The sequence below is a fragment of the Neolamprologus multifasciatus genome, chromosome 8 (genome assembly GCF_963576455.1).
Source record: "Neolamprologus multifasciatus chromosome 8, fNeoMul1.2, whole genome shotgun sequence".
NCBI classification, from domain to species: domain Eukaryota; kingdom Metazoa; phylum Chordata; class Actinopteri; order Cichliformes; family Cichlidae; genus Neolamprologus; species Neolamprologus multifasciatus.
Window position 1 is genome coordinate 25488525 of NC_140446.1, and position 25064 is coordinate 25513588.

General features: G+C 40.2%; 1 long non-coding RNA gene across 1 annotated transcript; it reads right to left on the minus strand.

Annotated features, from left to right (window-relative positions):
• Window positions 1-1342: 1342 nt before the first annotated feature.
• On the minus strand, window positions 1343-20698 carry LOC146513208 (uncharacterized). The gene is made up of 2 exons (XR_014875818.1): window positions 20397-20698; window positions 1343-3485 (listed from the first exon to the last, which is right to left on the minus strand). It is a non-coding gene; the product is annotated as an uncharacterized LOC146513208 (long non-coding RNA).
• Between the last annotated feature and the right edge of the window lie 4366 nt (window positions 20699-25064).

Here is a 25064-nt window from a genome sequence, read left to right on the forward strand (position 1 = left end):
TACAAAGGTGGGTGAGATATTGCGCTGAAGGGACTGAAGCGACAGGAGAGTCTGATATTGAAAGGCAGGGTGAGAGGAGAGAACGAGGCAGCAATGTGTAAACTGCAGCAAAGAGGTCGATTTTCAGTAAAACAGTTGTTGGCATTGTGGATGTCAAAGAGATGGAGACTCAAGGAGACACTTGAGTGATGAAGATGTGGATCTCAAGATCACTGGATAAGACAGATGGGCAAACAGCTACTTATCTGATCTACTTAGTTAAAACGTTGTCCACCACCGGCCACAACATTAAAACAATCAAAGGTATGGCTGCCATTAATCAATGTTTCAATCTTAAATTTATTCAGTCTATAATGGTCTTTGTAGCAGTGATTAAACTCATCCCAGTGGAGCTGGTTCCATCCCAATGGTTGTGAGACACAGAGCTTTCAACTTTTATGTCCAGTTTGGATTTGCGAGGCAGACACCGTCTCTACTTTTAAGATTAGACGTAAAAAGGCTCATAAAGCTGATAATTGGGCTTAAATCAGGTGACTTTGACCTTAGTTACCCTGCAATAGGCCTAGACTGCTGGGGTTTCCCATAATGTGTTTCTTCTTTACTTACCTGTTTTCACTGTCTGTGTTTTATACAGTGCATCCCTTTGTAGTTAATCATTAGCTGTTATAAAGGGAGTTTTTCCTTCCCACTGTTGCCAGGTTCTTGGTCATAGGGAGCAATCAGCTTACTTGCTCTGGAGTGACTGTTGTATTGATTTGATGCTATATAAATAACATTTTGTTGAATCGGCTGCACTTTATGATAACGTCACACTATTAAGCATTAATAAGGATTTAGCAAGTGCTCAATTCATCATCATCATTACTCCTCCTTAGTTTTTCATTTATAAATACAGATATGTTTGTTACTGTTGCATCATGTACATATAATATATCTGTATTTATAAATGGCATACTAATGCGGGAGACAGGTGACCAGTGGTATTTACAGACTGTAGTTAAAGGAGCATAGAAGTTTGAAGTTTGAGGCAGACTGGTGAAGTTCAGGTAAGGTTTACAGAGACTGGGTCAGGAATTCTCCACGGAGGCTGTCTGGAGAAGAGAAAAGGTCCCAGTTTGACAAGAGGAATGTTTAAATGTGTTGCAGGGTTTATTCCTTACTTTGACCTTTCGCTCAGGTTGCAGCTGAAGAAGTGCAGACAGGACAGTTCAGGAGAGACGGTGCAGAGTGATTAAATCAGCTTACTGGGAGCAGTGGAAAATGATTGCAGGTAAGTACAGGTTAGCATAGCAGCGGGTAAAACAAAGCACGAGCAGAGTAATAAACCAGGAGAAGGCTAGGATGGTTTGTTAGAACACAGGTTTATTTTTCAAAGCCAAATTATCAGGGCAACAACAATCTGGCATGGGGTAGAAACTAAGTTGCTCCTTAAATCTTGAACAGTGATAAATAGATAAATTGCATGCCGTCGTGCTGCTCCTCCTCAGGGCACCTGCTCCAAACTCCTCCTGAGAGAGAGCCAAAGCAAGAGGTGGAGAGAGAGCGTGAGCGAGAGAAAGGGAGAGAAATAGCAGAGCCTGCCAGCTGGGTTACTTTGAATTCCAGCATAAACATCTTAACACCCACCATCTGATCAGCAGCCAATCTAGGGTTAGGAGTAGGATTAAGGCTGGGTTTTGTAGTCGATACATGCCAAATAGGTAAACTTGTAAATGTTACCTTTCAAATGGAATCTCATATTCATTTGTGGATTACCATTTTTCTTAAATAGTCCAAAAAAACTGGACAAAAACAGGAAAAAAAGTCTATAAGGACACTAACCTGGACCAAAATCGAACCCTTGTTGGTTCTTCAGGGATTTAAAGACTGTTAAGAAGTTTACCCTGCACAACACTAACTGTGTGTTTTGGGGAAAAGCAAACTTCTCGGTAGCTTCTAGTTTTTGATGCCGTTCGAATGGCTCTTTACATATTCTGAAAGCAAAGAACACCCTTTCTTTGCAGTGTCATTCCCAGAGTGGCTTTTCCAGGAATTTTCCCACTCCAGGGTGAAAGATCTGGCCAGGCTTTGTTTTAAGCGCAAATGCCCGCTCCCACACGGCAACAACTATCCAGAAAAGGCTCAGCAAACACAACAAATAGCTCAGCATTGATTGTATCTCCAAACTCCCCATCCCAATTCAGGAGAGGACCTGCGAATGCACGGCAACTCATAGAATGCCTGCTAATGTTGCTGTATGGAGCCTGATGGTGATCAGCTTCTTCACACTGAAATCTCGAGAAAAACCTCGAGAGGATTTACTCAGACGTCAATATAGTGGAGAAGTTGTACAGAAATGATTTTCAGGCTCGTGTGCACTCCTATGAGTCAGAAGATCCCCAATATTTTGTATTATTTTGTATTAAACAACTGTTTTGCAGTGTGATGATTATGATTTTACTTGTTTTACCCAATTTAAAAATCATAATTCTACTTATACAACACTACAAAAGTGTTAGCATTAAATTAGACCCATCACCCATGCACAAAGCAGGGGGAAACATCTGGCCAGGCTTTGTTTCAAGTGCAAATTATTTTGTCTTATCTCACATGTTTAGTCTGCTCAAACAACAATGGAGGGGGAGTTTGGTGTCACGAATAAGAAGCCGAGGAACAAGAAAGGGTACACTGCATAATCAAGAAATTCGATTTTCTTTCTTCGTTGTCTGGTCCCCCTAAACTGGAACATCCTGAAGTGTGCATTAGAGCCCAAACATGCCATTTATAATGATGCGGTTTTGAGACGCAGACAAATGTATCTTGTCTGAAAATACAACAGATGAAGTGTTGCTCTTGTGTATCTATGAAACATGGTTAACTAGATAATACAGAAAGAAATGTTGTTGTGTTCACTTTGAGAATTGAATAATGCTGAGTGAAATGTTTCTCCCAGTGTGATCATCTTACAAAGTCATCTGGTTTGTGAAGATATTTTCGCTGCTAACAAGAAGGAAATCGCCTGGGGAGACTCAGCTGATAGCTGCAAAATGATGAAATGTGAAGACTCTTATCTGACCTGAAAAACCCACATCAGTCCATCTTAATTTTCATAGTACACAACAAAGCTGACACTGTGTCCAGCTTTGGCCTGCGTCTCATCTGTCAGACAAGCTGGGAGTTCCTATCAGGTTGGAAATCTCCTGGGTTAATGAAGCGCTGCTTCATATCAGGCATGTCGCAGTGCAGAAATGGCCTGAGATCCATCCCTGCAGGACAGGTCTCTGATAAGACTGTTTGAGTGAAAAGAGAAAAACAGATCAAGTTAGAGGGATTAGGCGTTAGTGTGTCAGTCAAGGACGCGCAGCTCTGAATGACAATAGTTATGTAATGAACCGAGGGTCCGTGTCAGATGACACCGTCTGCACAGATGTGGGAAGGGTGCTGGTATCACTGTGGGTAATGACAGAGGTTGGAGCCTCACCTCGCCCTCCACCTCGGACTGCTGACTGCAGGAAAGAGAGAAAGGTGATTTGTGTAAAAGTCCCAGGAGACGTTAAGGTAGCTGAAAGACTTGGTTTTATTATTTTTGACAGACACACACTCATAGAAACAATTATATGTATCTACAATTATTTACATTTTTTTTTTTTTTTGCAACTACCATGTCCCCAGTCATCTTAGTTAAAGTTCAGTTGCTAATATAAGTTATTAAAAATGGCCTTTTGTTACTGTTACTGTTGGATAGACTTATTCATAATATTCAACACTATAAATACTATTTTTTTTTCTCTATATGTTTTTCTTTGCAGGGAAATCACGAGTATGTTAAAGCATAACATATCCACCCTGCTGCCATTATTTACAGTATAAACTGTTACTGTTACTACTATTACTGCATGTCCACTCTGTTACTGTAGAAAACAGTAAATGAGTGTTCTATATGATGATATCTATATGATTTAGCAAAAAGGAAAGTTTTAAGCCTAATCTTAAAAGTAGAGATAGTGTCTGTCTCCTGAATCCAAACTGGAAGCTGGTTCCACAGAAGAGGGGCCTGAAAACTGAAGGCTCTCCCTCCCATTCTACTTTTAAATACTCTAGGAACAACAAGTAGGCCTGCAGAGCGAGAGCGAAGTGCTCTAATAGGGTGATATGGTACTACAAGGTCATTAAGATAAGGTGGGGCCTGATTATTTAAGACCTTGTATGTGAGGAGCAGGATTTTGAATTCAATTCTGGATTTAACAGGAAGCCAATGAAGGGAAGCCAAAACAGGAGAAATCTGCTCTCTCTTTCTAGTCCCTGTCAGTACTCTTGCTGCAGCATTTTGGATTAACTGAAGGCTTTTCAGTGAGTTTTTTGGACATCCTGATAATAATGAATTGCAGTCGTCCAGCCTGGAAGTAATAAATGCATGAACTAGTTTTTCAGCGTCACTCTGAGACAGGATATTTCTAATTTTAGAGATGTTGCGCAAATGGAAGAAAGCAGTCTTACATATTTGTTTAATATGTGCGTTGAAGGACATATCCTGGTCAAAAATGACTCCAAGGTTCCTCACAGTGTTACTGGAGGCCAAGGTAATGCCATCCAGAGTAAGAATCTGGTTAGATACCATATTTCTAAGCTTTTCAGCGGCGAGTACAATGACCTCAGTTTTATCTGAATTAAGAAGCAGAAAGTTAGCGGCCATCCAGGTCTTTATGTATTTAAGACATTCCTGCAAATATATGATATGCACATTTTTTTGTGTATTTTTAATTCATTATAAAATATGAGACTTTTTCTTAGAATCATCTTTCAGCCTCGGTGGCTAGGGATTGAACTGCAGAGGCCTTCACCCTTGACCGCCGCCTGCCGCTACTCGCCTCAGTGTCCCCCTGGATAAGCTGGAGGAGGTGGCTGGGGAGAGGGAAGTCTGGGCGTCCTTGTTTAGCCTGCTGCATCAACGATGGTCGAGGATAGGTGGAAAAAAATGGACGGATGGGTAATTTTTCAGGGCATTCATCTAATATACATGATTTCATATTTTGTATAAACCCCAAACATGTTAGATGAAGTCTATTAAAAACGGTGCTGAAATGATTATAATGCACAGTCATGATTTGATATTGCTCAGGTTTAAAAAATTTGTAATTTGTGCCAACACACTCGTTAAATGTGAAAATGTAGATTTGTCATTAAGACCGCCGTCCTTATAAGACCCTATTGCCACATCCAGTGCAATATGGGGCTTACTTTTGCACAGGGAGTTTATGAGACGTTTAAACATTTGGACTTTGCCAAAGTAATACATTTCACATTTATTTTTAGTGTTACACTGATGCTTCAGTCCCTTGTGCATTCACAGTGAACTCACAGTGACTTTCCACTTTCTGGCTAAAGGGGTGGCTCAGGTGGCAGAGCAGGTCAGCCATTAATCTGAAGGTCGGTGGTTCGATCCCAGGCTGCCTCCTGGCTGCATGCCAAATATCCTTGGGCAAGATACTAACCCCATGTTTGCCTACTGGTGGTGGTCAGAGGGCCCGGTGGCGCCAGTGTCTGTCTGCCTCGCCTCTGTCAGTGTGCCCCAGGGCGACTGTGGCTACAATGTAGCTTGCCATCACCAGTGTGTGAATGTAGTGTAAAGCGCTTTGGGGTCCTTAGGGACTGAGTAAAGCGCTATACAAATGCAGGCCATTTACCATTTATTGACAACATACAGATCCACAGACAAAACTATGGAACCTCAGGATATATTTAAAGACACAATTTTTGAGGTTATTTAATAATAAAAAAAAAAACCATTGTACTCACATACAGTATATGCATTTATTAGTGTTTAAGTACATTCTCCATCAAGTTGATGCATTCTCACAGACTTAGAATTAATTAATTAAAAATACACTGGACTGGGTGCCAGATTGTTATGGCCCTGTCCATAATCTGTTTTGGTGGCTGTTTCTGTCTGTGTCTTTAAGTCTTTGCAGGCCCCGGATTGGATGAGCTGACGGCTGCCGATTGGTCCGCTGATCATGTGGTCGCATTCAAAATCCATCACCAGCAGTTGTCCCGGGGCAGCCACTGACAGCAGCAGCAGACCTGACCCCGGCCTCCAAAATCTGTGATATTTGTGCCTGTGATTTTTGCGACTTTTCTCAGTTCTGTATATAGTGTGTACATTAGTTTTCATTGTACATAGCACATTGTAAATAGCACTGGAACAGAAGGGGTGAGCTACCTTATTGTTTTCCCTTGCACTGTTTTCTCCTGTTTATTTCAGTTAGGGAGTTAGGTGTAGCGCTTGTCTTTTGTTTGATGTTTGATTTCACATAGGGTTTTGGATAGCACCTCCTCCTGACTTAGCTTGTTTTGTTTGTTATTTTGGCCTTTGTTCACCCCGGAGCTTCTTTTGCAGTGTAGAGAATAAACCACCATTCACTAAGAAATTGGTTTTCGCTCTGTGTATGGTTTTGGGGACCAGGGCGGGGCATTCTTTTCAAACTTATGTTGCGTTCCTGTACCCTTAGACTGGGGCGTAACACAGATACAGTGGCCAAGCCAAACATTGCCGCTTAATGCTTCATGCAGATTACAGATAAAACTCTCCCAGCTGTGGACACTTGACAACAAGCAGGCCACACCATAACAAAAGCTGGTTATAAGCTAACATTGACAACAGGCCAGCTAATGTTAGACTTAAGGGTCTTAAAGTTACACCTTCACTCTGATAACAGTTTGATTACAGTCTCAGATAGTTTGAGAGTTTATTCAAGTATCCGAGTTTAGTTTGTCTGATGGGTAACAGCAGCAAAAACAGCTGCACTTACTCACAGAAACATTCAGGTTGTCCTCAACAATCACCCCAAGTTTGCTGTCATTAGACACAAGTGAGCTTCACGGACTCATTGACTTGTTCTGGAAGTTTTACATCCTCCTCCAGTTAAACTAGACATGGACACATATTGACAGCTGAGTTAAACAGCCGCCTCACAGCCTAAACTCACTACAATAAACAATGGCCAGAATTGTTTATCCTACAACAGCCACCATTGTAGGATTATCTATTTTTTTCAATAAAACAAGGAAAACTCTTTGCTGTAGATCAAGTTTTCACAATGACAATAATAGTAAAACGAAATAAAAAGCAAAATTTCAAAAGCGAATGACATCAAGTTTTTGATGTCATTCACAATTTTTACTCAGTAATAAACAGTTATACACTGTTCCAAAAAATAGTAATGTCAAAGTATCTTACTGTATATTTTACAGTTTTGTACTGTCTTTCTAGGATATCATTAAATTTACATAAGTAGACTGTGATCTTACATGTCAAAGGTAAAATAACGTAACAGCTCTGTAAATATAGTAAAACACAATTTACTTGTTCTTTAAATATTTTTTTTTTGTATATATGCATATTTAGATTGTAAAAATACATCCAGAAATGTATCATAATTTCATGAATATTTGTCTGTTACGTGAGAGAATGATCTGTTAAATTCAAATGTAGTACTATGGAAAAATATATAAAATGATCGGAAATTAATGAGAATAATCAATAATTAAAGGAGTATTTGAATTATAATTTTGCTGAAAATTTCATGTCACCTAGGTCTGATTCAATAATTAAGAGGTAACAAGTGAAAATATAATAAATAGGAATAAAAACTAAAAAAAAACATATTGTGGCGTGTTGGGAGAACAGCTAGCTCTCTCCCATCATGCCTTGGGACATGTGCTTCTTAGATGTTCTTGTTTTATTGTTTATGGTTACGTTACTTTTAACTGTTATCTTGAATGTTGTGTTTATGCCGTGGTGCAGAGTCACTGACAGTTGTTGTTTTGTAGAGAGAGCGCTGTACCATCAGTGACTTCTGTTGTGCTGTTGTTGAACCTTGAGGCACATCGTAGCACCACAATGTGTTTTAATAAAGAGCTCCCGCTACTAGCTTGGGGTTGGATGACAAGCTCAATCTCTCTCTATGAGCTTCTTTGTTAAGATTCCTTTGCATGCCACAATGTAAAACATTGCAGGGCCACGCTGTGCTAATTATAAATTTTGAACAAGAAATGTAGAGTTAGGAATTGCAATTAATATAAATCTCAGAACAGAAATAGGCCTCTGCACCTGGGGTGAGGGTGTGGCCATGAAAACAATGTGACATGCCATTGGATGTTGGGACACATAATAACATGACGCTAAGCATCGGCCAATGAATGTGAACTAACAACAACCAGGTCGCGGGTATGGCAGCACTGTAGGAAAAAATCCTAATGTGAAGGTATTTTACTGTTCATTTTACAGTAATGTTCTGTTCTTCTAGAATATCATTAAAGTTACGTAAATAGACTTTGACTTCACATTTCAAATGTAAATTAACGTTAAATTCAATTCAATTCAATTTTATTTATATAGCGCCAAATCACAACAAAAGTCGCCTCAAGGCGCTTCATAGATACAGAGAAAAACCCAACAATCATATGACCCCCTATGAGCAAGCACTTTGGCGACAGTGGGAAGGAAAAACTCCCTTTTAACAGGAAGAAACCTCCGGCAGAACCAGGCTCAGGGAGGGGCGGCCATCTGTTGCGACCGGTTGGGGTGAGAGAAGGAAGACAGGATAAAAGACATGCTGTGGAAGAGAGACAGAGGTTAATAACAGATATGATTCAACACAGAGAGGTCTGTTAATACATAGTGAGTGAGAAAGGTGACTGGAAAGGAAAAACTCAATGCATCATGGGAATCCCCCGGCAGCCTACATCTATTGCAGCATAACTAAGGGAGGATTCAGGGTCACCTGGTCCAGCCCTAACTATATGCTTTAGCAAAAAGGAAAGTTTTAAGCCTAATCTTAAAAGTAGAGATAGTGTCTGTCTCCCGAATCCAAACTGGAAGCTGGTTCCACAGAAGAGGGGCCTGAAAACTGAAGGCTCTCCCTCCCATTCTACTTTTAAATACTCTAGGAACAACAAGTAGGCCTGCAGAGCGAGAGCAAAGTGCTCTAATAGGGTGATATGGTACTACAAGGTCATTAAGATAAGATGGGGCCTGATTATTTAAGACCTTGTATGTGAGGAGCAGGATTTTGAATTCAATTCTGGATTTAACAGGAAGCCAATGAAGGGAAGCCAAAACAGGAGAAATATGCTCTCTCTTTCTAGTCCCTGTCAGTACTCTTGCTGCAGCATTTTGGATTAGCTGAAGGCTTTTCAGTGAGTTTTTTGGACATCCTGATAATAATGAATTGCAGTCGTCCAGCCTGGAAGTAATAAATGCATGAACTAGTTTTTCAGCGTCACTCTGAGACAGGATATTTCTAATTTTAGAGATGTTGCGCAAATGGAAGAACGCAGTCTTACATATTTGTTTAATATGTGCGTTGAAGGACATATCCTGGTCAAAAATGACTCCAAGGTTCCTCACAGTGTTACTGGAGGCCAAGGTAATGCCATCCAGAGTAAGAATCTGGTTAGATACCATATTTCTAAGCTTTTCAGCGCCGAGTACAATAACCTCAGTTTTATCTGAATTAAGAAGCAGAAAGTTAGCAGCCATCCAGGTCTTTATGTCTTTAAGACATTCCTGCAGTTTAACTAATTGGTGTGTGTTATCTGGCTTCATGGACAGATAGAGCTGGGTGTCATCTGCATAGCAGTGAAAATGTATGCTATGTCTTCTAATGATGCTGCCTAGGGGAAGCATGTATAATGTAAACAGAATTGGTCCTAGCACTGAACCCTGTGGAACTCCATAATTAACCTCAGTGTGTGAAGAGGACTCTCCATTTACATGCACAAATTGGAGTCTATTAGATAGATATGATACAAACCACTGCAGTGCAATACCTGTAATACCTACAGCATGTTCTAATCGCTCTAATAGGATATTATGGTCAACAGTATCGAATGCTGCACTAAGGTCAAGAAGGACAAGCACAGAGATGAGTCCACTGTCAGAGGCCATAAGAAGATCATTTGTAACCTTCACTAAAGCTGTTTCTGTGCTGTGATGAACTCTGAAACCTGACTGAAACTCTTCAAATAAACCATTCCTCTGCAGATGATCTGTTAGCTGTTTGACAACTACTCTTTCAAGGATGTTTGATATGAAAGGAAGGTTGGAGATTGGCCTATAATTAGCTAAGACTGCTGGGTCTAGAGATGCTTTTTGAGTAAAGGTTTAACTGCAGCCACCTTGAAGGCCTGTGGTACATAGCTGATTATTAGAGATAGGTTGATCATATATAAGATCGAAGAATTAATCAATGGCAGGACTTCTTTGAGCAGTTTTGTAGGAATGGGGTCTAAAAGACACGTTGATGGTTTGGAGGAAGTAATTATTGAAGTTAACTCAGAAAGATCGATTGGAGAAAAAGAGTCTAACTTAACATCAATGGTACTAAAAGTAGCTGTAGATAATATTACATCTGTGGGATGATTATTGGTAATTTTTTCTCTAATGATAAAAATTTTATTTGTGAAGAAGTTCATGAAGTCATCACTAGTTAACGTTAAAGGGATGGTTGGCTCAAAAGAGCTCTGACTTTTTGTCAGCCTGGCTACAGTGCTGAAGAGAAACCTGGGGTTGTTCTTATTTTCTTCAATCAGTGATGAGTAGTAAGCTGTTCTGGCTTTGCGGAGGGCGTTCTTATAAAGCAACAAACTATTTCTCCAGGCTAAATGATGATCCTCTAAATTTGTGATCACTGTAATGTAATGAAACTTAATTTTCATGATTATTAAATGTATCTGTCTGTACATATGCATATTTAGATTGTTAAAATACATTCACAAATGTATCATGATTTCACAAATATCTGTCCATTATTTGAAAGATTGAACTGTTGAATTCAAATGTAATGCCATGGAAAAGCATATAACATGAGCCCTATAAGCTTGTGTTACATCACATAAGTATTATTATCATTACTAGTTATGGCAATCGTGGCTCAAGAGTTGGCAGTTCGCCTTGTGATCAGAAGGTTGCCGGTTCGAGCCCCGGCTCGGACACTCTCCGTCGTTGTGTCCGTGGTCAAGACTCTTCACCTACTGGCGATGGCCAGAGGGGCCGATGGTGCGATATGGCAGCCTCGCCTCTGTCCCAGGGTGTGCAATCCATTATTATTTAAACCAACTGTTAACTGTATATTTCTGTACATTTACGTATTATCATTCATATTGCCACATTCAGTGACCTTGTTTATAGATAATTTCATTGTTTGATCACGTTAAAATGTTCCTAATTTAATGTCTAAAAGCACTTGGAAAAGGCAGAATCCCGTAAAATTAGCGCAACAAACTCTATTTTCATTACTGAAAATGACCGTATTTTTATGGGACAGTTATTTTCTGTTATTTTACGGTCGTATTTTGGCGCCCCAGCTGCCGGAATATTACCGTTGTTTTAGGATGTTTTTTTTAACAGTGTACATAAAAGGTGCTGTTTTGTAGCTGCTTTAGACTACAACATAAATATAGATGAGGTGAAGTTCATTTTCATGCAACAAAAAGAAAAAGGATCAGCCTGATGAATAATGAAAACATTTAGAGAACCCGATGAACAGATTTTTCCATCAGTCTGGTGGGAGTGGCGAGGGCTGGCTGAGATTATCTGGTCTACACAACAGCAAGAAAGCAATCAGGCTCTGCTGACTATGAGGTGAAAGCTCAGTGAGTCGAGAAAGGCGTTTCGATACAGCGAGTGCACTGATCCTGTAGGGTCTCATGTCAATCCTTTAGCTGTTTACCTACAGCTTCGTAATAAATTAAACTGGGAATTGACCTTGCCTAAACAGTGTTTGTCCAATCACAGTTTAGCAAACATACCTGGGTAAAGTCAGCCTGCCATGCAGTGGATTTCTCAGAGTCTTGAAGCAGCATATATGTGGCTCTAAAATACTCTTCATTAAGGTTTTGTAAATACATCTTATTGACTAGAGCGTCTATTATTTTTCCACTGTATGGAAGTCTATCAGGATTTATTGTCTCTCTCCTTTTGTCTCTTTATTGCGTTTGTGGAAGTTTGCACTTCAGCAGCCTCAGCCGCACAGTTCAGACTGATGAATGAACCAAAGTTTAACATTTAAGACTATTAGATTTATTTAACAATCTTATTTACTGTATTTATTTATTTGGTGGAGTTAAAGCCTGGCAGCTATTAGCTAGAACTGCCTGCGTCGGGTCACATGTCTGTCAAAACACTCTCTTTCAACTGCAGTGGAAAGCTGGATGAGTTATAAACACAGATGCACAAACACCCCTTAACCTCCCAACCAGTATTCTCCTCAATCATATCTGTCACCACTAAAAAACCCTCTGCGTTAGCACTCGTATGGGACTGAAAAAAGTCAAAGAGAGAGCAAAGAAAAATGTGAATTTTTTCTCCAAAGTTTTCTCCAGTAAACTCCCCGACACTAATCTATCATTGAAATGATGGGTAAGACTGACACGGTGGTATGCTCTTTACATCCAACATGTCACTTTTGATCCATCTAGAGTCAAGGTTTTGGTTCACTTAACATCCCACTCTTTTCAATTGAATGTTTTGAAAATGATTTTAACACTAAGGCATTAATGTCAAAATCTAGGTGACTAGAAGTATGACTGAAATATTCTGAAGGTTTGCCTACTTAGCATGTGGCCAAACCCAAAACCCAAGCTGGTTTGCTGGTGACCTGGTTGATGCTATAGACAACAACATTGTCATCCCCTATGTACCGGTGTATCAGAAAAACTCAGCAGGGTTTTCTCCAAGCATGACATCCCGGTGCATTTCAGACCCAGCAACACACTCAGACAAAAACTGGTTCACCCGAAAGACAAAACACAAAAACACAGACTTAACAATGTGGTGTATGCTGTACAGTGCAGCGAGGAATGCCCAGACCTCTACATTGGAGAGACCAAACAGCCACTTCACAAGCGCATGGCACAACATAGAAGAGCCACCTCCACAGGACAAGACTCAGCTGTCCATCTGCATCTTAAGGTCAAAGGTCACTCTTTCGAGGATGCCAATGTTCACATTTTGGACAGAGAGGACAGATGGTTTGAAAGAGGAGTGAAAGAAGCCATCTATGTCCACTGTGAGCGACCATCTTTGAACAGAGGCGGTGGTTTACGACACCAACTCTCTGCCATCTATAATCCAGTTTTGAGATCCCTTCCCAGACGCCTTAACTCCCACTCACATCCTGGGCCATCTGACCTCAGGAATTCGCATGATAAGGTGGGACCAGGTTTCACAATGAACTCACCCGAAACTCTGGCTGATTGGGACCCACACAGCAGTTCCACACCTTGGCTCAGGCGATTAGAGGATCATCAGGGGGTCCTTTTGTCCCTCTGTGGGGGGAAACTCCCACTAGGTTTATATCTGGGACTCTCCACCATTTGACCTTAGAACTGAAGAAGCTTCTTGGATGAGAGGTGAAACGTCTTCAAGCAACTTAAAGAAGTCCAGACGCTTTTCTTTGCAAGCTCCTTTGACTACGATGACCTGGATGACTGAGAACCTTCACAGACTTGATGCTATAAAGTTAAGAACTTGGCTTTCTCTCAAATTCATGCAAAGAACTTGGCAGAGACAAATGGCCTGTCAAACTGCTTTTGACGGACACCTCTGCAACACAGGGTGGGCAGCAGCTCGGCGGTTGCCGTGGAAGGCATAGCCAATCCCATTTTGTTACAGTACAGGCTTTGCAGGCTGCTTACTTATATTAGTAAGGCTGGCTGCTTCTTCATCCTGGCCCACAGTGAATTCCCCAGCTGACTGAGCTGACTGAGCTGACTGGGGCTCCTGCTTGATTGCCTGGGACCTTTCAATTTACCACTCTTCACACCTGGTCCCAAGGGTGGAGGTAGCTGGTGGAGGAGGGAGACTACAAGAAACTCATAATGCTTAAATAAAAAAGTGCGATGGTGTAGTTAGTTTAACGGTTTTTAACTGAGTTCATTACAGGTCTTAACATATAAGCAAACACACATTACTGGGAGCCTGTAGCTTGTTTCCAAGGCGCTGAGTAAGCCACATTGTTTCGTTTAACACGTCGCTCACACGCTGCTGCTGCTTTGTAGATAATTGCCCTGTGTGGTATTTAACACCAGAGCACATTACAGCGTACGTCTTTCGACTGAGATAAAGAGGCGGAAAGATACGGCGGATCACAGTATGATCTGAAAAATGCTCACACTCCCTGAAACTATACAGTGCACTGTACCCCAGGGTTCAGTGCTGTTCTGACCTAGATATAGCGCTTAAGCTCAGGAGCACTGGGGCACTTACTGAAAAGAAGATTCCATGGGCACAGAGCCTTAATTAGACATGCGGTTTCCTGCGTGATACTGGCAAAATTGATCAGAATAGAGAATGGGCTTCAGGATGGAAAAAAAGAACCAGATGAGTAGGGAAAAGGGAATGATTAAAAACTGAGAGGACGACACAGCTGTCACGGCAAGAAGTATCTGTGCCATATTCATTTTACTGTAGTTCAGCTGGTCTAATCAATATGTTTATGTGCTTTGATGCAGGCTTTCTTATTCCCCCCCAATAACACTGGTACTTCATCACTTCACTGTTTTGTGCATTCCCTCATTCATAATGTTTCTTTTGTATATTTCATCAATCAAAAAGCATCAAAACAACACAAGTGTTCATGTGGGTTAGAAGTAGGTCAAGAGGGTTGCTTCTGCTATCTTGAGCCATTTGTTATTACTTCCTTAGTAATAGCTTCCTATAAGCTGTTATGGTGTGAAGACAATCAATTCAATTCAACAGAGAATTATAGAGAATGATAAAGAAAATGGCTTTCATTTTACTGTACACTGTGCACTGTGGGGAGATGGAAGGAAATCAATGTATCCAGGTGAAGCAGACAGAGCATGGTCATTTCTTTAATATTTAAATATACTTATGTTGTGTTTTTGTGAAAAGCTCACATTGAATTCTTTGTGGGATCTGAATCAGAGTGTTTTTATTTTAAGAAAACAAAACACATTAGATTCAATTTCAGCTTTTTAATAATCACCATTTCTAAGTAGCTGTTTCTGGAAGTCTTTGACAGACTTTGATTTGTTTTTCACAGTTTTCAAAAATAATTTTGCACCTTCACACAGCTTAAGGCTGGAACACATGCAATATTCTAAAAATGTTTTCTAAAAGGGAACGGGGATACAATTTGAGGGGGGAATTAAATTTAAAACATCCTCGTATCCGTACAACATTAAAAAGTTTTTGCATCTCTGTGTGTGGAGTGAAGCTGTGGAACAGACTAACTAAAGATATAAAGCCGAGCATGACACAGTTTAAAAAGCGGTTTAAGGAGATGGTTTTTACAGGGTACAGGGAAGAGGTAGAGATTTGATCGGGTGTTCTTGTCTAATATTTTCATGTGTGTACGGGTGCACGGGTATGTTGGTATGGGTATATATATATCTGTAGGTTGTGTATCCTTTGAGGTGTTAATGGGGTTATTGAAAATGTGTATATACGTATGTATGGATAGATAGAAACATATATGTATATATATATATATATATATAAAAAAAAAAATAATAATAAAAAATACACATGACATATAATGTAATTGCAAAGAGGTATTTCTGTAGTCTATTGATTACTAGATAGTGGAAAAGGGGTGGGATTCAATAAGCTTCTGCTTCTTCCTGCTCCTTTTTGAACATGAAAGTTATTTGTAGTTGTGGTTGCTCGTTTTCCTTTTGTTTTGTTTTGTTCATTTGTCTCTTTTAATTCTATGTTGTTGTACTTTTTTAACATGTTCAAAATAAAGATTCAATCAATCAATCAATACTAGTTTACCTGTTTGTGTGCAGAAATAGTGCAATGAATGAATGGAAACATTTAGACCAAGTGTGTTCCAGTCCGGCTTGGTGGGTATGGAATTGTCACAGTGGGGTACCACAGTGTATTAATGGAATGGACCCAAATGCAGAACATGGGAGGAGACTGGAGCTTTAAACCAAGGGTGAGCCTTTATCAGGGCTGATAACAAGAATGCAAAAACCAAGCAAAGTGAACATGAGAGAGTAAACTAGAACCTAGACTGGAAAAAGTAACTGTGATAAATGGTCTTTGATCAGTAGTTGTTGTAGTTGTTGATCAATGGTCACGAGAATGTGCATATAAATGATCAAGGAACTGACCTCACAGCCAACTGTTCATTCAGTGCTGCTAGTTTCAGTCATTGTGCAAATGCACTATTTATGAGGTTGGGGACACCTGCAGTCAGCTGAGACTTGGATGAGTGACGAAACGTTTCTCCCACTGAAAACACTACGTCCAGATGAACAGAATCAACCTTTGGGGATAATCCTGAACTATGGGGAACTATGAATCGAAAACATGAGCATGAACATGACCTGAACAGAATTATGAAAATCCATTAACCTGATGTGACATGGAGGGAAAATACACAGAAGACTGAAAGAAAACACGATCAGGGGAAGTGGAAACACATGAGGAAACAGCTGACACAAATGACAACATGATACCAAAGTGAAAAGTAATACTAAGCACAATGAACATAGAAACAAGACTTTTAAAATAAAACAGGAAACACTGAAAAACGTAGACATGACAACGCAGGCTTGACAACATGAAACACATGACAGACTTAGGCTACGTTCACACTGCAGGCGAAAGCACATTGAATCCGCATTTTTTGACCCTATGCGACGCACATCCGATCATGGTAGGACAGTTTGGACAGCACAAATCCGACCCGGGTCACTTTTGTATGTGGTACTGAATCCGATACATATCTGATGTTTTAGAAAGCGACTGCTGTTTGAACGGTCATGTCGCATTAAATCCGTCTTTTACGTCACTGACACAAGACAGACGCCAATTTTCAGCGCCGGAGAAGACAAACGAGAAAGCATGGCGGCGGAAACTGGAGACGGAGCGAGTCAATGGACAGAAACTGAGGTTTTGGACTTGATTAGCATGTGGGGAGACAATTCTATTCAAGCTAAACTTGAAGGGTCGCATCGTAACCGGGCTGTGTTCGAGTGTATGGCCAAAGAAATGGTTGAACGGGGGCACAGGCGAACGTGGATACAGTGTCAGAGGAAAGTGAAGAGCCTGAGAGCCAAGTGTAAAGAGGATAAAGATATAAACAAACGAAGTGGACGCGGTCGAGTCAGCTGCCCGTTTTATGATGAGCTTGACCGTGTCTTGTAGCGTGAACAACCAGACAAAAAAAATCTGACTTGATCAAAAAATCGGAATTGAGCATTAAGACCTGCAGTGTGAACGTAGCCTAAGATGTGGAGTTAACACGGTGGACTGACGAGAAGCACGAACACTGAAGAACATACAGAGAGAAAAGGGAACAGGAGATGAAACATACAGCACAAAGAGAGACTTATACATTAGAAGTTATAGGAGAAACAAAACTAGAATGAAACTCAACTGAATCCTAACTAATAATACCCACGCATAAAAACATGACAAGATGCAGATGTGACACAAACTTGATAACGTAAACCACGCAGACATGAAACATGACAGGTTAGACACACAAACCAACAAAGAAGTCTAAACCACTTGGGGTGAAGACACAAAAGGATCTAATAGCAAGGAACTATAACTGAGCAACCTAGGAGCTAACGATGACTAAATGAACCAAAATGTGAACAATGAAAAACTAAATACAATGAAACTCAAAACACCGGGTCACATGACCCTGTGACAGGAATAGAACTAGAGACTTGCAAGAGGCCACACCAAAGCTTTGCCATTGTGGTTGGCACGATGACAAACCATGGACATGCTATGAAAATGTTTTTTTCACACGACTATATATATATATATATCAATAATTACAAGTTAAGAATTTTAGGTAAGTTTGCAGCGGTAACTTACAAAAATGACCTAAACAAGTTCATCTAACAACAAAACTGTAAGAATGCGATGACTAAGGATCTCTGAGGAGACATCAAGGATAGACACCTTTTTCTGTGTGTAAGAATAAGACCTTATATAGTCAGGCTTGTACATAGTCTTATGTACAGAATGAATTATGGGGAGAACAAAGTCATAGGAGATTTCTGGAACAACTTCACCTACTTACTTGCGCCTTGAGGCAACTGCTGCTTTGGCACCATATAAATAAAACTGAATTAAGCTGAACTGAACTTCCGAGGTGCATGGAGAAGAACAAGGGTCTAAAGAAGTCAGAGCTCCAGCAACACTGGTATTATGCAGAGCAACTTTTTTTACACAACCTATGGGTTTTTGTCTTTGACTGTCATCAGGGTCATATTTGTTTTAGTTCAAGAACACACAAGAACATGCATTTTTGTGGTAATTCTGGAATGTCTACAGCCATTGCTAATCAGTCATATACTGTAGTGTGTTGTCGTGCTTCTTTATGTTAGACCAGTCACTGTGTGAGATTGGTATGATTGTCACATTTTAATTCTCAGAAATTTAAAGTAATTGTGGTTTGTAGAAAAGGTGTGATGAGCGTAGGTTTCTGACAGTGTTGTGTCAGTGCAGGGTTTTGACCATAAATCATAACTGTTATAGATTAGCAACATTTTTGGAGCCTTAACCAAAAGTTTCTACTTTCAAAGCAGTCATTTGATTATGGGTCATGTGTGTTTTTCAAGGATAAAGATATTTAGGAGTGAAAACTTGCATTTGGCAGACGTTCAGGGTGCATGTATTGCTCCTCTTGGCAGTGATTCAGAGTAGCTAACTACATTTTGTTTTTCTCCCAGACTGTCTCCTACTGTCTCAATGTAGTTCTGATAACTTGAAGTGGCTGGAGAATATTATTTCCCAATCACCTGCATGGCTGATGATGATGTATGGAGAGTCTGATTTGCTTCTAAAAGATCTAAGAAATCTTCTAAGAGAGAACTGACAGCAAAATGAGCGGAAAAGTAGTTGCTGGTCGGAACTAGGGATGGGTATCGTTTAGGTTTTATCCGATACCGGTGCCAAACCGGTACTTTTGAAACGGTGCCGGTGCTTAAACGGTGCTCAAACCGGTGCTTAAAGAATGGAAAACACAAAATTGGTCCAAAAACCTCTCATGTTCAGCTGTTTTTTTGTAAAAAGATAACAATGTTAGCCTTTTCTGCAGCTATAGGGCATATATGGTATCACTCTTGGCTGGAAGCAGTGCTTAAACAATGGAAAAAACACAAACTTTGTCCAAAAACCTCTCATGTTTAGCTGTTTTCCACTTTTTCTTTGGTCATTTTAGCCTTTTTGGCCAGGGTGAAGGGAGTATCTGCCATGAAACAAGAAGACAGCTGCATGTAACTACGATGGTGTTTGCTAGTTCACCTTACATGCATTAATGTAATAACGTGGTTAGCCTACTCAACGTAAATTATACACGAACAACATGAAGCTACTCACGCAGAGAAGAACGGCTGCTGCTGCATCATCATCCGTCACCACCACACCCACAGTAGATGCACTCGGTGTGAGGTCTCGCAGCAAGCTATCAAATACGGCGCATTTTTCTGCTTTTAAAAAAAACGCTATGCGTCGCCAGGTGTTTCATCGGATTTGAGGTGTCACCTCCTTTGACTGTATCACAGTATCAGCTTAAAGCACTTGTTGCAGCTGCTGAGTTTGCATCTTTTGCTGTGAAGTACAGCCAGACTTTTGACCGCTTCGCCTTGGGCATTTTTAATCTGTAGCTCTGCTCTAAAAGAACGTACGTACCTGGACCCGCCTACTATCCTCGGAAACGTAAAATGATTGGCTAGAATTTAAAGTGTATGACATCTCAGGAAATAAAGCACCTAAATGTGCGCTGCTTTTCGGTCTGGTTACTACCGTTTATGTCAGAACGATACCGGTACCCATCCCTACTCAAAACTGACAAATTTCAACTTGTGCCCACCTTCTTTGTGTTGTCTGTCACTAACACTGCTGAATTTCAGTTTTCAGTGACATTCCCGTGTTAATAGTCGATATGTTAATAGGCCTCTCTGCACTGAATTATACTTTTTATTAACCTCTGTCTCTCTTCCACAGCATGTCTTTTATCCTGTCTTCCTTCTCTCACCCCAACCGGTCGCAGCAGATGGCCCCGCCCCTCCCTGAGCCTGGTTCTGCTGGAGGTTTCTTCCTGTTAAAAGGGAGTTTTTCCTTCCCACTGTCGCCACAGTGCTTGCTCATAGGGGGTCATATGATTGTTAGGTTTTTCTCTGTTTATATTATTGTAGGGTCTACTTTACAATGTAAAGTGTCTTGAGGTGACTGACCACTATGGCAGCTACTAGGAGAATATGGACTTCTGTGTCATGCATGACACATTGGACAGCCAGTTATAAAATACATAACATGCAATTGGTCATAGTGCTTCAAGGAAACTGTGGCTCTTTCTAATTTCTTCCCCTTTGTTTCATCAGTGTGTCAGTATAACAAAACAATCCCCGTATGTTACCTTTACTTCTCCTCCTGTCCGTGTCTTTGTGCTCTGTCCTTCTGGAGGAGGATCAGTGAAAGTGCTGAACAGGTGCGAGCAGGTGTGCTGAAGGGGTTTGATCTCTCCCTCTCTGGCCTCATTCATCTCTCTCTGTCACATCCAGCTGTGGCTCCTTGTCACCACCTCATTGTCATTCTGCAGGGATGGCCGCCCTCCAAACTGATCTGTGGATGAGCCAGACTCTTACACTGATTATACAGATCCTCCAGGAAGATGAACGCACAGCCAGATCCATCCTAGACAGTTTCTTTTTGTTGTAAGTTTAAAAAAAAGATGCGTAAACACACACTAATTAAATAGCTCCTGTGATGATGAAGCTTTTAATATAATAATAGTTTAAAAATTTGTAATTTCAAATTTTTATGAAGGCTTGAAATCTTAAAATGCAAGTCATGGTGTAAAAGCCTTTCAGGCCATGAAATATGAATGTACGCTGCTTCCTTTTTAAATTTAGCACGATGATTTAAGGTATCTTTTAGTTTTTCTTTGCGAACACAGAGCTTAGTATAAGCAGACATTTTAATCATCTTACTGCTTTTGTTTTGTCTTAGATGGAATTCATGGACTCTGTGCCCCTTAGCTTTCAACTTCTGAGGGCTGATGGAAAAAAGGGAATAATGTTTGTTTAAGGACACTTTAAAAAAAAGGATATGCAGCAGAACAGAAAACGTAGTGAGGCTGGCTTTTTAATTCTGTGTTTTCGGTTTTTTAACAATGTTATTTGGGTGTTTAGAAATAAAATTTGGGATTTGTAGTTTCAGTTAGTTTTTCTATCTGGGAGTGTTTTCATGGTTAATGCGAACAGCTGGTGTATATATAAACATCTGTCAGACAACATTAGCATTTATCTGGTTCTTTCACAAATGCAGGTTTATTCTCCCCAAAAATGTTTAGCTGTTAAATGCTCTACTACAGCAGTCTCCAACCTTTTTTGCGCCACGGACCGGTTTATGCCCGACATTATTTTCACGGACCGGCCTTTAAGGTGTCGCGGATAAATACAACAAAATAAAACTAGTACCGGTACCGAAAAAAAGAAGATTTATTCATAACACACGTGAAAAGACCCAGGAAAACCGAGTAAATGATAAAAACGATAACAAAATAACGCTGAAAACCAATAAAAACCCTGAAAACTATACATTTCACACCTGAGCCTCAACTCTCGCGGCCCGGTACCAAACGACACACGGACCGCTACCGGTGAATGAATAGTGGAATTGTAAAGCGCTTTGGGTGCCTTGAAAAGCGCTATATAAATCCAATCCATTATTATCATTATTATTGTGCTGGGCAGATATTGTGCATTGGGTTTATCCACCAAAACTTTGAGTATTTAAGCTTTTGTTAAAAAAAAGTTAATATCCTTTGAAGGCTTTCCATCACACGTGCATTAATGCTTAACACATGACAGAACTATTTCAGCAGCTCAGTCATACACACTATAATTAAAGCATGTACATAATTATAAATGTATGCTTGCACTCTGTTGACACAAACACAAATGTACACACATAAGACAGCAACAGTCCACTCTAGGACAAGATGAAGGTAAGGCACCCTTCAGATCCTCATATTTCACTGAGGAGAGTTCACATGAAAGCTTTCACTAATGCTGCTGGATGTGAAGCACAGCCCCAATCAGGAATATTAAAAACTTGAGAAGGAAATAAGGGATGATGAAATGCATTCATTTTTTTGAAGCTGGTGAATAAGGAGGACGAAGTCACTTGCAAAAAAAGTCCATCTTTAAATCTTTATGTAGTTTAAACTGTGTGAATGTAAATACACATTTTTTCTTTCATATTGACTTGACTTAAACCCATCTGTGTACATGGTCCTATTCATCAGCATGAAATTCTACACATAAACCCAAATCTTATTTCAACTCCCATTTTATTAGATGCAGTGTCGATGCTCCCTGCATCAGTTACACAGGCTATAAAATCTTGAATTCTTGAAGTTTTCATTTCTGGAATCACAAACAGATGAAAAACTACTCAAGGAAAAAAAACTCAGGATCAACCGTGAAGTTCAGATTGTAAAACACCCCCCCCCCCTCCCTAAAAAAACCCTCACATGAGTAGATGCACATGTCTTTTAACTGTTCTTGTGTGTCACTGTATAGTAAGATGAAACTAGAGTGCAAAGTTGCAGATGTTTCAGTTTCATAATTGTTCATTGGGGTGGCTGTCACTCCCCCCAAATATCCTTGGGCAAGATATTAACCCCAAGTTGCTCTCTGATGCATCCATCAGAGTATGAATGAGTGTGAATGGGAGTTAGTAAGCAGTGTTTGTGTGAATGGGTGAATGTGGCATATTGTATAGAGCGCTTTTCTACTCCGTGAGAGTAGAAAAGCACTAAGAATCAGTCCCTCAGTCCATTCAAAGCCTTCAGGATGCACTCTTTGTAGACAGACAGCTGTTGCTTTGCTTCCAAACGTTTTCGAATATTATCCTTTTCAGGGTTGGGGTGGGGGGTCTGGAGCCTATCCCAACTTTCATAGGGCGAGAGGTGGGGTACACCCCAGACAGGTTGCCAGTCTGTCGCAGGGCTAACACATAGAGACACAGACAACCATTCACACCTATGGGCAATTTAGATAAATCAGTTAACCAACCCCCACTAGCTGCATGTCTTTGGACTGTCGAGGAAGCCGGAGTACCTGGGGAGAACCCACGCAAACACGGGGAGAGCATGCAAACTCCACACAGAAAGACGGCTTGATGGCGGTGGACTTGAACTGAGGACCTTCTTGCTGTGCAGCAACAGTGCTAACCACCGTGCCACCGCTGAGCTTAAACCAGACAATTCAATTAAATTTTATTAATACAACGCCAAATCACAACAACAGTAGCCTCAAGGTGCTTTATGTTGTAAGGTAGACCCTACAATAATACATACAAACAAAAAACCAGCAATCATGTGACCCCCTGTGAGCAAGTGCTTTGGTGACAGCGGGAAGGAAAAACTCCCTTTTAACGGGGATGTAAAAATTCATTTAATTAATTTAAATACCTTAAATACAACCAGAGCAACAGGAATAAACTCGATTCTTCCAGAACTTTGTGTGTTCTCATAGCAGTTTTCAGGTTTGTTTTTTTTTTTGTAACATTGTATTAATTACAAGAACCCTGATAAAACAACAAAGGAAAAACTGTACACGGGCAGCTGGATAATTATGTATAAATAGATAGAAAGTTATAAAAATATTAAGTAGTTTGGTTAAATTTATTACAGAATAGATTTTGTGTCTTATTTGTGAGTTTGTGACTGGTAAATTGTGCATATTTCTATAGACTGAGAAACCATAACATACATTTTTGTGATGTTGCGTTAAATTGTTAGTACCTACTGTGTTATAATCGTCTTACTATTCCAACTCTTATCCTGTTTGTCCACCTTATGTGTTTGTGCTGCTGTTTTTCCATGTTTGTTATTTCCTTCCTGAGCCACAAGCTACTTTTGGCTCCTAACGTTCCTCAAGCCAGAGACAATTTCAATAACAAGGTGAGCGCTGGATGTGACTCAAAAGTCAGGTGTAATGTAAACAGTCTTAAATAAATAGTGACATATAAGATAAGATAAGATAAGATAAGATAAGATAAGATAAAACTTTATTAATCCCTCGGGTGGGTTCCTCTGGGAAATTCGGTTTCCAAAGAAGCACAGCACCGACAGAAGTTACAGAGTTACAGAATATTATATATATATATATATATATATATATATATATATATATATATATATATATATATATATATATATATATATAAATACAAAGGCATATATAGATAAAATATACAAAGGGGATAAATAGAATAAATAGGAATAAAAATAAAAATAAAAATACAAGTGAATTGCACATTTCAAGTATGGAGTCTATTGCACCGCTGACTATTAACAAAAAGTATTGCACCAAAGGTAATTGCACAGTGAAGTGAAGAGGCACTACAGCTTAGTTGTTTCCCCTCCTTTGTCCTCCTGTCTCCCCTCCCTCTCCCCTCCAGAGAGGAGTTAAACAGTTTGATGGCGTGTGGGACAAAGGAGTTTTTAAGTCTGTTGGTTCTTGTCTTTGGGAGAAGCAACCTGTCACTGAACAGACTCTTCTGGTTGTTTATGGCCGTGTGCAGAGGATGCCCAGCATTGTCCATAATGTCCAGCAGTTTCTTTAGTGTCCTTTTCTCTGCCACTGACACCAGAGTGTCCATCTTCATGCCGACCACAGAGCCAGCCTTCCTGATCATTTTTTCCAGCCTGGATGAGTCCTTCTTTGCTGTGCTGCTCCCCCAGCACACCACAGCATAGAAAAGTACTCCAGGAACCACCGACTGGTAAAACATCCTCAGGAGTTTCCTGCAGATGTTAAAAGACCTCAGCCTCCTGAGGAAGTACAGTCGGCTTTGGGCTTTTTTGTACAGGTGCTCTGTGTTGCATGACCAGTCCAGTTTGTTGTCCACCCACAGCCCGAGGTACTTGTACTTGTTGACCACCTCCACCTCCATATGTGAAGCACAACTGAAATGTGTGGAGTTTTGTTGTTTTGTTTGACATTTGTACACTTTATGGTTCTTACTACTGTGCCTTTTTACTGATGCCTGACTGGAAAATTAACACAACAAG